Source organism: Rhincodon typus, chromosome 18 (genome assembly GCF_021869965.1).
Source record: "Rhincodon typus isolate 14 chromosome 18, sRhiTyp1.1, whole genome shotgun sequence".
Classification (NCBI taxonomy): Eukaryota; Metazoa; Chordata; class Chondrichthyes; order Orectolobiformes; family Rhincodontidae; genus Rhincodon; species Rhincodon typus.
The window spans coordinates 15,306,509-15,317,689 of record NC_063349.1 but is presented as its reverse complement, the minus strand read 5'-3'; positions in this window follow the sequence as shown (position 1 = coordinate 15,317,689).

Genomic DNA, 11,181 nt, shown 5'->3' with positions numbered 1-11,181 from the left:
TTCTTAATTGCCTTTGAAATAATACCTTGTTGATAGATACATTATTTTTGAAAATGAGAATGATGGCAAGATGTTTCAACACTGCAATACGTCTTATACCTCCAAGGAACAGGTAAAGCAGTAAATAGTTCATACATCTCAATGAATCAAGTACAATGAAAAACTTACTTCATTTGAATGTAGTCAATTAAAGATAAAACAATGCAAATTCTAATTTTTAGAATCAGAATAGATTATGAGGAAATTGTTCTAAATCTGGGTAAAACACAATCTCAGACAAAAATAAGCTAAGACAAGTAAAGCAGGTTAATGGAACGTTATACGGAACTTTTTTTAAATAATACAGGATGTGTGAATATTTTGATGAATGTTTTGCAAACGATAGCTACATAGTGGATAACTTTGTAGCGACTGAACTTGGTTAAAGCAACATTGAACAAAATAGAACTATAAAACTAGACTTTAAACTATGTTGCTTATTTTTTCAGGCATTGTAAAGACAGGATAAAGTATTATTTTGTTTGTGGGTCACGGAGAGGGTCATTTAATTAATGCTAACGTTATTTATTCTCTCATTTTTATTTTGTTATCTTTGCAACTGGAAACCCAGAAACGATGCTTTTAAACTTCTTCATTTGTCCTCTTTGACAATTCTATGTAACTATTTTACAGCTTTGACTATCGTGAATTATAAGAAATCAACATGTAACCCTACACTGGTTCCCTCTTGTCCCTGAAGTTACTTGGTTTCCTCGTTCATTATGAAATTCCCTCTTGGCAAGTGCCATTCTCTGACTGAGGGGTTACAGAAAATAACGTGTTTTTTGAAAAAGAACAGTCAACTTGTTCCCAGTCTCCTACTAATGTTACTTGACTACAGTTATGACAAGTTCCACAGAATTTACACATTGCTCTCCAGCTGTTTCTACTTCTAAATACCATTTGCATCTCCCAGGTTGAGATAAACATTTTCCAGAGAAGAGTGAAGAGAATTCTAGCCAAGTAGAATACCTGTGCAAAAATCAGAATGGTACTGCAGCCAACCATCATCTGATGACCATGCTATACAGCAGCATGACAAAACCCTTCAGAGTTCATTAAATGGAAGTTTAAGAGCCTCAATGAAATGCTGGGTGTGAAAGTCAACTGTGTGCTTTTCTGCCCAGAACTTAATATAAGCAGAGGTAGTAAGGTATTTGGTTTGGGTATGCCATTACACTGCCTGATTCAATGACCCTCTTGCCTTCAAACACACCAGCAGCTAGAACAGAAGATTCTACCAAGTCTTATTTGGTGGCACCCTCCTCCAGTTCTGCTTTAATTCATATAACTTATTTATTACCTTTCACTGCAAGCAGAGAAGTATTGTTGAAATGTTAACAGTAGTGAGCATTATTTATAAAGAGTGCAAGAACAGTTATTGTTGTGGACCTGTGTGCTGGGTAATTCTACCAAAACTAGTCATCCAAAAAAGTTCAATGTATTACTGTCCTTCTCTCTAAAGTACATCGTTCTGAACCCTTGCAATCTCCAAAACAGACAGACATTGTCAGTTGCATTTTTCCAAGGTGAGTTTCAATTTCCATGAAAAGTTGTGAACTCGATGACCCAATGTATTCAGCACACTGACATTGGCCCAGTCCCAGTCTAAGCTTATGGAGTTTACTACGAGCTGGTTCAACTTGGATACATTTACCTTCATGGGACAGTGGGTCAGTGATCAGCACTGTCACGTCACAGCACCAGGGACCCGGGTACAATTCCACCCTCGGACGACTGTCTGTGTGGAATTTACACATTTTCCCCGTGTCTGCATGGTCTTCCTCCGGGTGCTCGGTTTTCCTTCCACAGTCCAAAAGATGTGCAGGCTAGATGGATTGGCCATGCTAAATTACCCCGTAGTGTTTAGGGACGTGCAAACTAGGTGAAATAGCCATGGGAAATGCAGGGTGATGGGATAGGATTGGGGTTGGGGTCTGGGTGGGATGCTGTTTGGATAGTCAATATGACCAATGGGCCAAATGGCCTGCATCCACACTGTAGGGCTTTTATAATTTCTATGATTTTAAGTGTAACAAGGAACTTTCATTGTTGATTTTAATTTGATAATTTATGTTTCAAGGATTATGGACAGCGGTTCATTTGAAAAGACTTGGAAGATATGTTTCTTTCTCTAAAAGGGTCATTATAAGGGCACATTGGGACTTTTTTGTTTCAAACACAGTTTGGAAGTTTCAGGAGTTAAGCTAATTGTGTAGACATTGATTGGAAATCACACGCCTGGGTTTAATCGCTGTCGGGGAATAGTTTCTGAATACTGTTTGAGGTCCAAGGCTACATGGCTCAAGGTCAAACTCTCTCCATTTCTGCCATTGCAAACTCATTTCACCAAGGCTGACGGACGACAACTCTCGCAATTTCATGCATCATGTCCACTCAAATACTCTTGCCCATCTTATGGTCACAAGCTACTAGCCCTCTCTGCCCTCTACTCACTCACTAGGAATACCTCACCCAAACTCCCCTGCTCTTGGATCACCATTAACCTTCCATTTTCAGCATACTCAAGCCACCCTTCCCTTTTCTCTTATTGCATGAATAACTGGCCCAGCCCCCAGGCTGTTATCTCGACAGCACCCTGACTGTCATAATGATAGTCTCCAGAATGGTTGTACTTGATCTACAAGGCTGACTTTGGCACAAACCCCTGAGTATAAAGACAAGCTCCCAGGCTCTGGTAGGACAAAACACCAAACTGACTGTGGTCATCCCCCTGGGCTGGATTCAGATAAGCCTCTTGACTGACTGTAGCTGTACCCCAGACTGACTGCAATCCCCCCCAATCACACTAAGGACTATTCCCCTCCGACTTTCTGCTTGAACCACATACAGTGTGTTGGCTGATGCCATATAGTGACATGCCTATTCCATTGACTGTTCAGTGATACCTGTCGCTTCTGTATGTTCCCTTTTCCGAGCTCACTGAGCACACAGGTGAAGCTGGAAATGAAGTCCAAACCCAGCTGTAAATATCTCAATACACAATTTTTGCCACCAAAATACAGTTGAACAGCAATCTACCCCATTAGTGCATTGACTATACTCAAATAGGCATTACTCAAATAGAAAATGTTTAGTCAAATTAAAGTGATATTAAAAACTTTTCTGTCAGTTTAAAGCATTTTGCTTAGTCATGACCCAACAAACCAAGATGTGAAAAGTGGGTTAATTTTGGTCTTCTAAAAATCCACTTGTGACATTTAGCAGACATTTTTAAAAAGGTATATTGATTGTAGCAAAAGTTTGTCACATTTCTGTAAATAGCCTGAAGTGTTCGTTTCATACCAGTCTGCCTCCTGCACATTGACTCAGCAGATGGAAAATTACCAACTTTCAAAATACCACTCATTAAGGTTCCAGCTTTTGTGTTTTGAAAGAACTCAAAACGTCATTTGTGCCCCCATAATTTTTCTTTAAAATGTCCTCAGTGTTCCAAAGAATAGTATTTCTGAACTGACAGTTTGATGGTGCCAACCCAGATAAATCCTTAATCATAAATATTCTGTCCATTCAATGGAATGCAATTGGGCAGGACAAACAAAATAAAATTGAACTGTGTGTAATAAATGGCTTCTTTGACATTTTGCAGATTTAACTATTTCCTGTAAAGTAATTGGTTATTAAATAGTCGCATTTCAAATCTCTCTCATCTAAAACCAGCTCAAACCATATAAAATGTTTGTATTGCAGTGTCTGAAGAGGAGGAATGAATTTGCAAGTGTTTGGTAAGAGGTGCAACTATGTGATTAGATTCATTTAACCATGAAGCAATTATTGTTCCTAGCTCTGAGCCAGAAGGTTTGGGTTCAAGTCTTACTTGCCTTGGAGGTAGATCATAACATGCCCAAGCAGGTTGATTTAAAAAAAAAACCTATGAAGTTATTACACAGCAGACCTAGGAGTTAAATGTATTTTTTGACATGAGTTTGGAATTATTGCTCTTTGAAGTATCACTTTTTACTGCTGTCTCCACATCAAATTAACTTGTTTACCTGTCTGTTGTAAATATACAAGGAGGAGGAATAGGTTTATATTAATTTCTCCAAAACACAATTGTGCTGTAGGACAGCACAGAATTTTTTGAATGTATAAAAGCTTATTTTCTCCCATGCACTCTCCGCACTGTAGTAATAGTAATTACGGAGGTCAATGGGTCACCTACTCTCGGGCTTTTACCAATGCCACTCAGCATCAGCACTGGAAGCTGATTAAGAGCGACCTGATGACAGCTGTCTCAGAAGCAAGATGTCAATTCTCAGGCAAAGTAACTGGAGGGTAATTGTACAAGGTTCTGCTGCTGGAATAGAGTCTTGCTAGACATGAAAGATTAAACAGGAGTACAACATTGAGAAAGCCAACCCACAATGAAAGTCTGCATTGAAGCTATACAAAATTAACCCTACATATGGTGGATGCAAGTGTTTTCAACTAGAAAGAATTTATTTCACAACTCAATGTTCCCAACAGAAATCAATACTTACAAAATGCATGGACGTTAAAAACAAAAAGGAATAAAAGCAGGATTAAGCCCATTTGGCACTTTACACCTGTTTCACTATTTTTTAAGATCATCGCCAATCAAAGTTGGGTCTACAATCTGATTTCCTGCCTGTTTCCCCATTCTGTACATCCCCTCAACTGCAAAATCAAACTCAGCAGTGAACATATTTTACAATTTTTTTTAAAGCATAGTCAGTATTATGATGCAGCATATGTGGTAGTTAATTTGCACAAAGCAAGCTCTGACTAGCAGCAACATCATAACCTGCATCCTTGATTTTGATTGAGGGAAAAACATTGGCCTGGACATCAGGGAGATCTTCCCTACCCTTTGTGAAATATTACCCTGGTAATTTTTACAAACTTGAGCAGGCAGACCAGCCTGTATTTTATGTATTATCTGAAAGACCAGAATCTAAGAGAGTGCGGTACTCCCTCAATACTGTCCGGAAACGGATTTGCAGAAGAAACAAGGAGAGGAAAAAGAACATTTTGACATGGCAAGTAGTTGGGATATGAAATATGCTGCTCAGAAATATAGTGGAGGCAAGTTCAATTAAAACATTCAAGGCAGCATTGGATGATTATTTGAATAGAAATAAACTCAAGACTATACGGAAACAAAGCAGGAGATTGGCACTCGGCAATGATGCTCATTTGAAGAGCCAGAGTAGCCACAATGGTCTGATTGGCCTTCTTCTGTGAAATGTCAACCTTTGCATGGACAAAAGGCTGTGGATCACACAGGTTTCTAGAGTCATTCAGAATGAAAACAGATTCTTCGGTCGAACTCAGCCACACTGACCAGGCTTGCTGAACTGAACGAGTTCCATTTGCCTGCATATAGCCCATGTCCTTCAACCAAGGTTAATATGCAATATCCTCAGCATCAATTCCCATCTGTACACCGTAATTTCTCCCAGGACCGTAGTGAACCAGAGGAGCATCTCTATGCTACTTCATCTGTAAGTGCTGCACGGTTCGAGTCGGCCCACAAGTCATGTATTACAATTATCTATGTTTTATCTTGACTATGAAAATCAATAGGCCATGTGAATTAAATCTGTTGTTAAACAGACAGTAGATCAGGTGGTTTGTAAATTTAGCTCGGTATAATGCTTCTCTCAGGAAATAGCACATCTTCTAACTTAAAGAACATAAGAAACCATGGGCCATGCAGCCCATTTGAGCTTGTACCATTATTCCAGACTATCACTGCTGCTCATTAGACCTTAACTCCACTGTCTCCCCATAAACTTCAATTCACTTTAAATCAAAAATCTACCTAAATCAGCCTCAAATATATTTAAATGACACAGTCTACACTCTTCTTTCGGGGTAGAGAATTCCAAAAATTAATTACCCTCAGGGAAGAAATTCCTCTTCACCTCAGTTTTAAATGGGGAAGCCCTTATGTTGAAACTATTCTGCCTAGTTGAAGGAGCAGGTTTATAATAATAACCCTGATATATCTATGACTGGTGGCTCTTGAGTAGGTGCACAATAATTTGGAGAAGCTGTTTGAAAATTAAAGGGTGACATTTCTACAGGAAAGAACAAACCCCACTGGACTCAAATACAAGTGAAACATATTCTCAAGTTCAATGTTTAAACTCTAAATACCTTCTGAACAAGTTTCAGATGTCAAACGGCTTCTATAGGCAATAAGACCAGAAGCCTCACCTTCAAGATTTCAAGGGGAAAATTAACATTCACTCACATTTGTCTCCATTTGCAAATGTTGAAATGAGTTCAATGATCTAATGAATAGATTGTGGGCTCTCTGAAGTCACTAAGTGAGGCACTTAGTTTTTCTCTCATTCTAGTTCATAGACATTGGCCCTTGTGAAACAAGGCGTGTGACCATTACACACAGCATCAGACTGCATGATAGTTGAAGAATGACCACTGTTCCACAAACACTGAGTCAACATTTGAAACATATCCATCACACTTGGTGTCACATTGCTTAACAAAGGTATTCATCACACTAAAAACTGTCAGGTGCTCAAAAAGTCATGATAGCTCAAGTCAATCAATCAATCAATTAGAATTACAATTCTCATCACTAACAACCTTTGTGTCAATCAAGGGCAGTTACCAACATTAGGAAGATAGGACTAACCATTTTGTTTTATCTTTGGATAAAAGCACATCAAGCACGCTGATTATTTCTAGGCTAGATTAATGGAATCCTTCTATTAGTGGATCACCCTGCTTCAGCAACTGCAAGTTTTTGCCCTTCATTTTTTAAAAAATTAGCTTTCAGCAGTTATTGGGGTGGGGGGCGGGGGGTGGTGGTCTGTTTAGATTCTCAGTCTCTTCTTCTTGTGATATTTCTCCCATTCAATTAGTGAAACATCAGGCTATCGGTAAACCTTGAATCAGAGATAGTAGGAGCTGCAGATGCTGGAGAATCCGAGACAACAAGGTGCAGGGCTGGATGAACACAGCAGGCCAAGCAGCATCATAGGAGCAGAGAGGCTGACGTTTCGGGCCTAGACCCTTCATCAGAAAAGGGGGAGGGGAAGGGTGTTTTGAAATAAATAGGGAGAGAGTGGGAGGCGGATAGAAGAGGGATAGAGGAGAGGATAGGTGGAGAGGAAACAAACAGGTCGAAGAGGCGGGGATGGAGCCAGTAAAGGTGAGTGTAGGTGGGGAGTTAGGGAGGGGATAGGTCAGTCCAGGGAGGACAGACAGGTCAAGGGGGCGGGATGAGGTTGGTCGGTAGGAGATGGAGGGTGCGGCTTGAGGTGGGAGGAGGGGATAGGTGGGAGGAAGAACAGGTTAGGGAGGCAGGGACGAGCTGGACTGGTTTTGGGATGCGGGAGGGGGAGGGGAGAGTTTGAAACTTGTGAAATCCACATTGATACCATTGGGCTGCAGGGTTCCCAAGCGGAATATGAGTTGCTGTTCCTGTGACCTTCGGGTGGCATCGTTGTGGCACTGCAGGAGGCCCAGGACGGACATGTCGTCTGAGGAATGGGAGGGGGAGTTGAAATGGTTCGCGACTGGGAGGTGCAGTTGTTTATTGCGAACCGAGCGTAGGTGTTCTGCAAAGCGGTCACCGAGCCTCTGCTTGGTTTCCCCAATGTAGAGGAAGCCATACCGGGTACAGCGGATGCAGTATACCACATTGGCAGACGTGCAGGTGAACAAACCTACCTTCCTGCTTGTCCATCATCCACAAGAGACAAATCAGGTTAACAACAATATGCCTGTTGTATGCAGCAAGGATCCTAAATCAACCTACAATATGACCACACAATCGGCCAAACAACTGAGACTGACAGAATTTTATTAGCTAATGGTATCAAGCAAGTTGCAAGTGTTGTTAAACACAAACTGACTCTAACCCACCAAAGAGATGCGCCATTTTAAGACAGCAGGAGCGAGGGATGGAGAAGTAGAGTGGTTTTGGGAATGAATGCCAGAGCCTAGAGCCCAGGTGACTGAAGGCACATCCACTAAGTCATCAGAAAAAAAAATCAAGAACCCAAACTTTGCTCCTTGCAGGGATCTCAAAAGGGCTGGAGAGCTAAAGGAGCTTACAGAGAGCAGACACGATACAGGAGGATGTAAAAATATTGAGAATTTTGTTTAAAAATTAAGAATTGATGGATCAAAAGACAAAGCAAGTCAAAGAGCAAGAAATAGTACATGAAATGACTTAGTGCAAGCAGTGTTTTGGGAGGGTTCAAGCGTATACCGTAAAGACAGTTAAATGCCATTAAGATACAGATCAGCCATGAATGGTAGAACAGTCCTTAATCTTCCCCTCTCAGAACATCAGAGACCAGAAAGACATTTGGACACATACATCAATAGGAAAGGATTAGAGGGATGTGCGCCAAACACAGGAAAATGAGACTAGTTTAGTTTGGGAAACATGGTCGGCATGGACGAGCTGGACAAAGGGTCTGTTTCTGTGCTGTATGGCTCCATGCCTATGTGCAGCTCACCACTACTTTCCCTAACTCTCTTTTCTCCACAGATAGTGCAAGGCCTGCTGCATTTCTTCAGCAATTTCTGGTTTTGTTTGTTTGTTTCAGATATCCAACCACTGCAGTTTTTTTTGTTTTAATGTTGGACAGTTTGTGATTCTGGACAGAACTTCAGCTTGCTCCTTTCCAGTGACTCACTAGCCACTCTGTGATTGAGCAAGGAGTGCTGAAAAAGTGGAATAAAAAGCATAGGTTTGGAGTGTGAATCTCCAGCTTGCTCTCCAATCAGAACCTATGTTCTGGTTTGTCCCCTATTTTAGCAGCTCCTTGACCTGACACTATAGATGCAACTAACTAGCTTAGCACCCAGGTACTTAAAGGCATTGTTTTTGATGTCATGGTGATTACAATCAGAGGTACACAATTTTCCATAATTGGATGAGTGCAGAGATTTGGAGGGCTGTAGGGCTGCAGAGTTGAGAGATATAGAGAAGAACCCATATGATCTGGTTGCCATGGGAACGAAGAATTCAGGTCAAGTACTAATGACATTCAGGACAAGCTTTAACAGCTGGACACAAAGGGAGAAACAGTTGGCCTTGCTATGTGCAGACACAGTTTATTAAGGGTAGTCAGGCTAAAATACTTAATGGAAGACCATCCACAATAGATACTGCTATCCCAGGTAGGATTGGTACAAAGACAGATTTGGGTTAACAAAGCAGAGGGCTAGTAAGCACAAAATCCCCGAGGAAAGAAAGGATTATGGAGATTTAAAATGAAGGAATCACTGGAGGCCACTTTGCTACTGGAATTCCATTTTCTACTCTCAAGATTGAGCGATAAGAAATTGGTTCTGAGGTGTAGTGGGAAATTCATCCTGGTGCAGCAGGGAGCAGAGAACCTCTTGGATAGCTAGTGGAACTTGGTGTTTGATAAAGAAAAGTTGAGAACAAGGTTAAAAATAAAACTTGAGAGAATGTGCAACAGCATGTGATAATGTTGTCAGGTCTTCAGTCAGTCAATATGTTGCTAAGCAATACCTTTTCTGTGGTGTTGTACTCACCTACTTAAACATTCGGTCCGTGTTGGTTTGAGTTTCAAAACTCTGTCTTAAAACAAGAAACCTTTCGAAGAATCCTTTGCATTGGAGGGGCCAAAAATTTGGGGGATACCAGACATAAATAATGCAGAAGCAAAAAGAGAAGCCACTCAAGGGATACTCTGAAAATCTAATTTGCTAAATAAGAACAGAACCAATCAAGGACAATATTTGCCAGCTGGACAACATAGAGGGACACTAAAGGATAATAGTCAAGTCACTGTATGAAAGGCTACAAACAGGTTGAGAAGGATAGTCAGGGTAAGTTTATCTTTGTTGCAGTAACATCGACGTCATTGGTGATTATGACAAGAGCCGTTTGTTACTGTGACAGAGTGAAAACCTGAATAACTCAACCATCACTTCCTCTTTCTTTCAAAATAGCCTGCTCAATCTAACCTGCCAACTCTAAGATCTTGTATGTTTCCACCAACACTGTCCCCCCATGTTCTCCATCCTCAATCTTTCCAACAACAATGTACCAATTCATACTACTGTTGAATTTCATCTGCCTAGTGTGTGATCATTTTACCATTCTGCACTCTTATAATTTAGCATACCTCTCACTGTTTCTAACAATCCAATTTGTGTGACATTTCCCAGTTAGAGTGCATGTCCAGGTTATCAACACACATCAAAAAGAGCAGTGGTTTCTCAGGGATACTACAGCACATCTTCATTCAGCCCCAAAAAACAACTTTGCTCATAATCTTTGCTTTTTCTAACAATTTTGTATCCAAACTGTCACTGCCCCTTTAATCAGAGGAGCTTTAATTTTGCTGACAATTTTATGAAGTCATATGTTGAGAAAGACTTGGGAAAGACTTTTCCCACAACTGCAACCACATTACCCTCATCAACCCTTTCCATTATTTCACCAATTTGGGCAAATTAGCCAAAAATGATTTGCCATCAATAAATCAGAAGATTCAGTATTTATTATTTCACACTTTTCCAACTTTGTCCTGGGTAACTGTCTCTTGTAGTGAGAAAACTACATGGACTTACAGGTTCTCAAACCTGCGAAGGTAGAAAGTAGACTTAGCCAGATGATAATACATAAATCCTTTACACACCCAAATAATTTGGCTTAAAACATCAGATATGAACTTGTTTATAACTGAAGCAGTGTTTGGGATCTCTTTCCAAAAATTAACATGGATTAAAATAACGACACATTCATCTCTTTTTTTAAAACTTAGAGCTTTTTTCAACAAGTCAAAGCACATAATGAACAAATATAGTACAGCAATATATAAAGGAAAATTGAGATACTCATATCACACTATTCACAACCATTTAAAATTTGGCTTAAACAACTGCTACAATGTATGAAAATGACATTGATAGCAAGTTATTCAATCATGCATTTTGCTTGCCTGATTGGAAATGATTGTAGAGCATATTTATTGTGCGAGCACAACTTATTCAAATCCCAGCGATAGTAGGAACTGCTGATGCTGGAGAATCTGAGACAACAAAGTGTAGAGCTGGATGAACACAGCAGGCCAAGCAGCATCATAGGAGCAGAAAGGCTGACGTTTCGGGCCTAGACCCTTCATCAGAAAAGGGTCA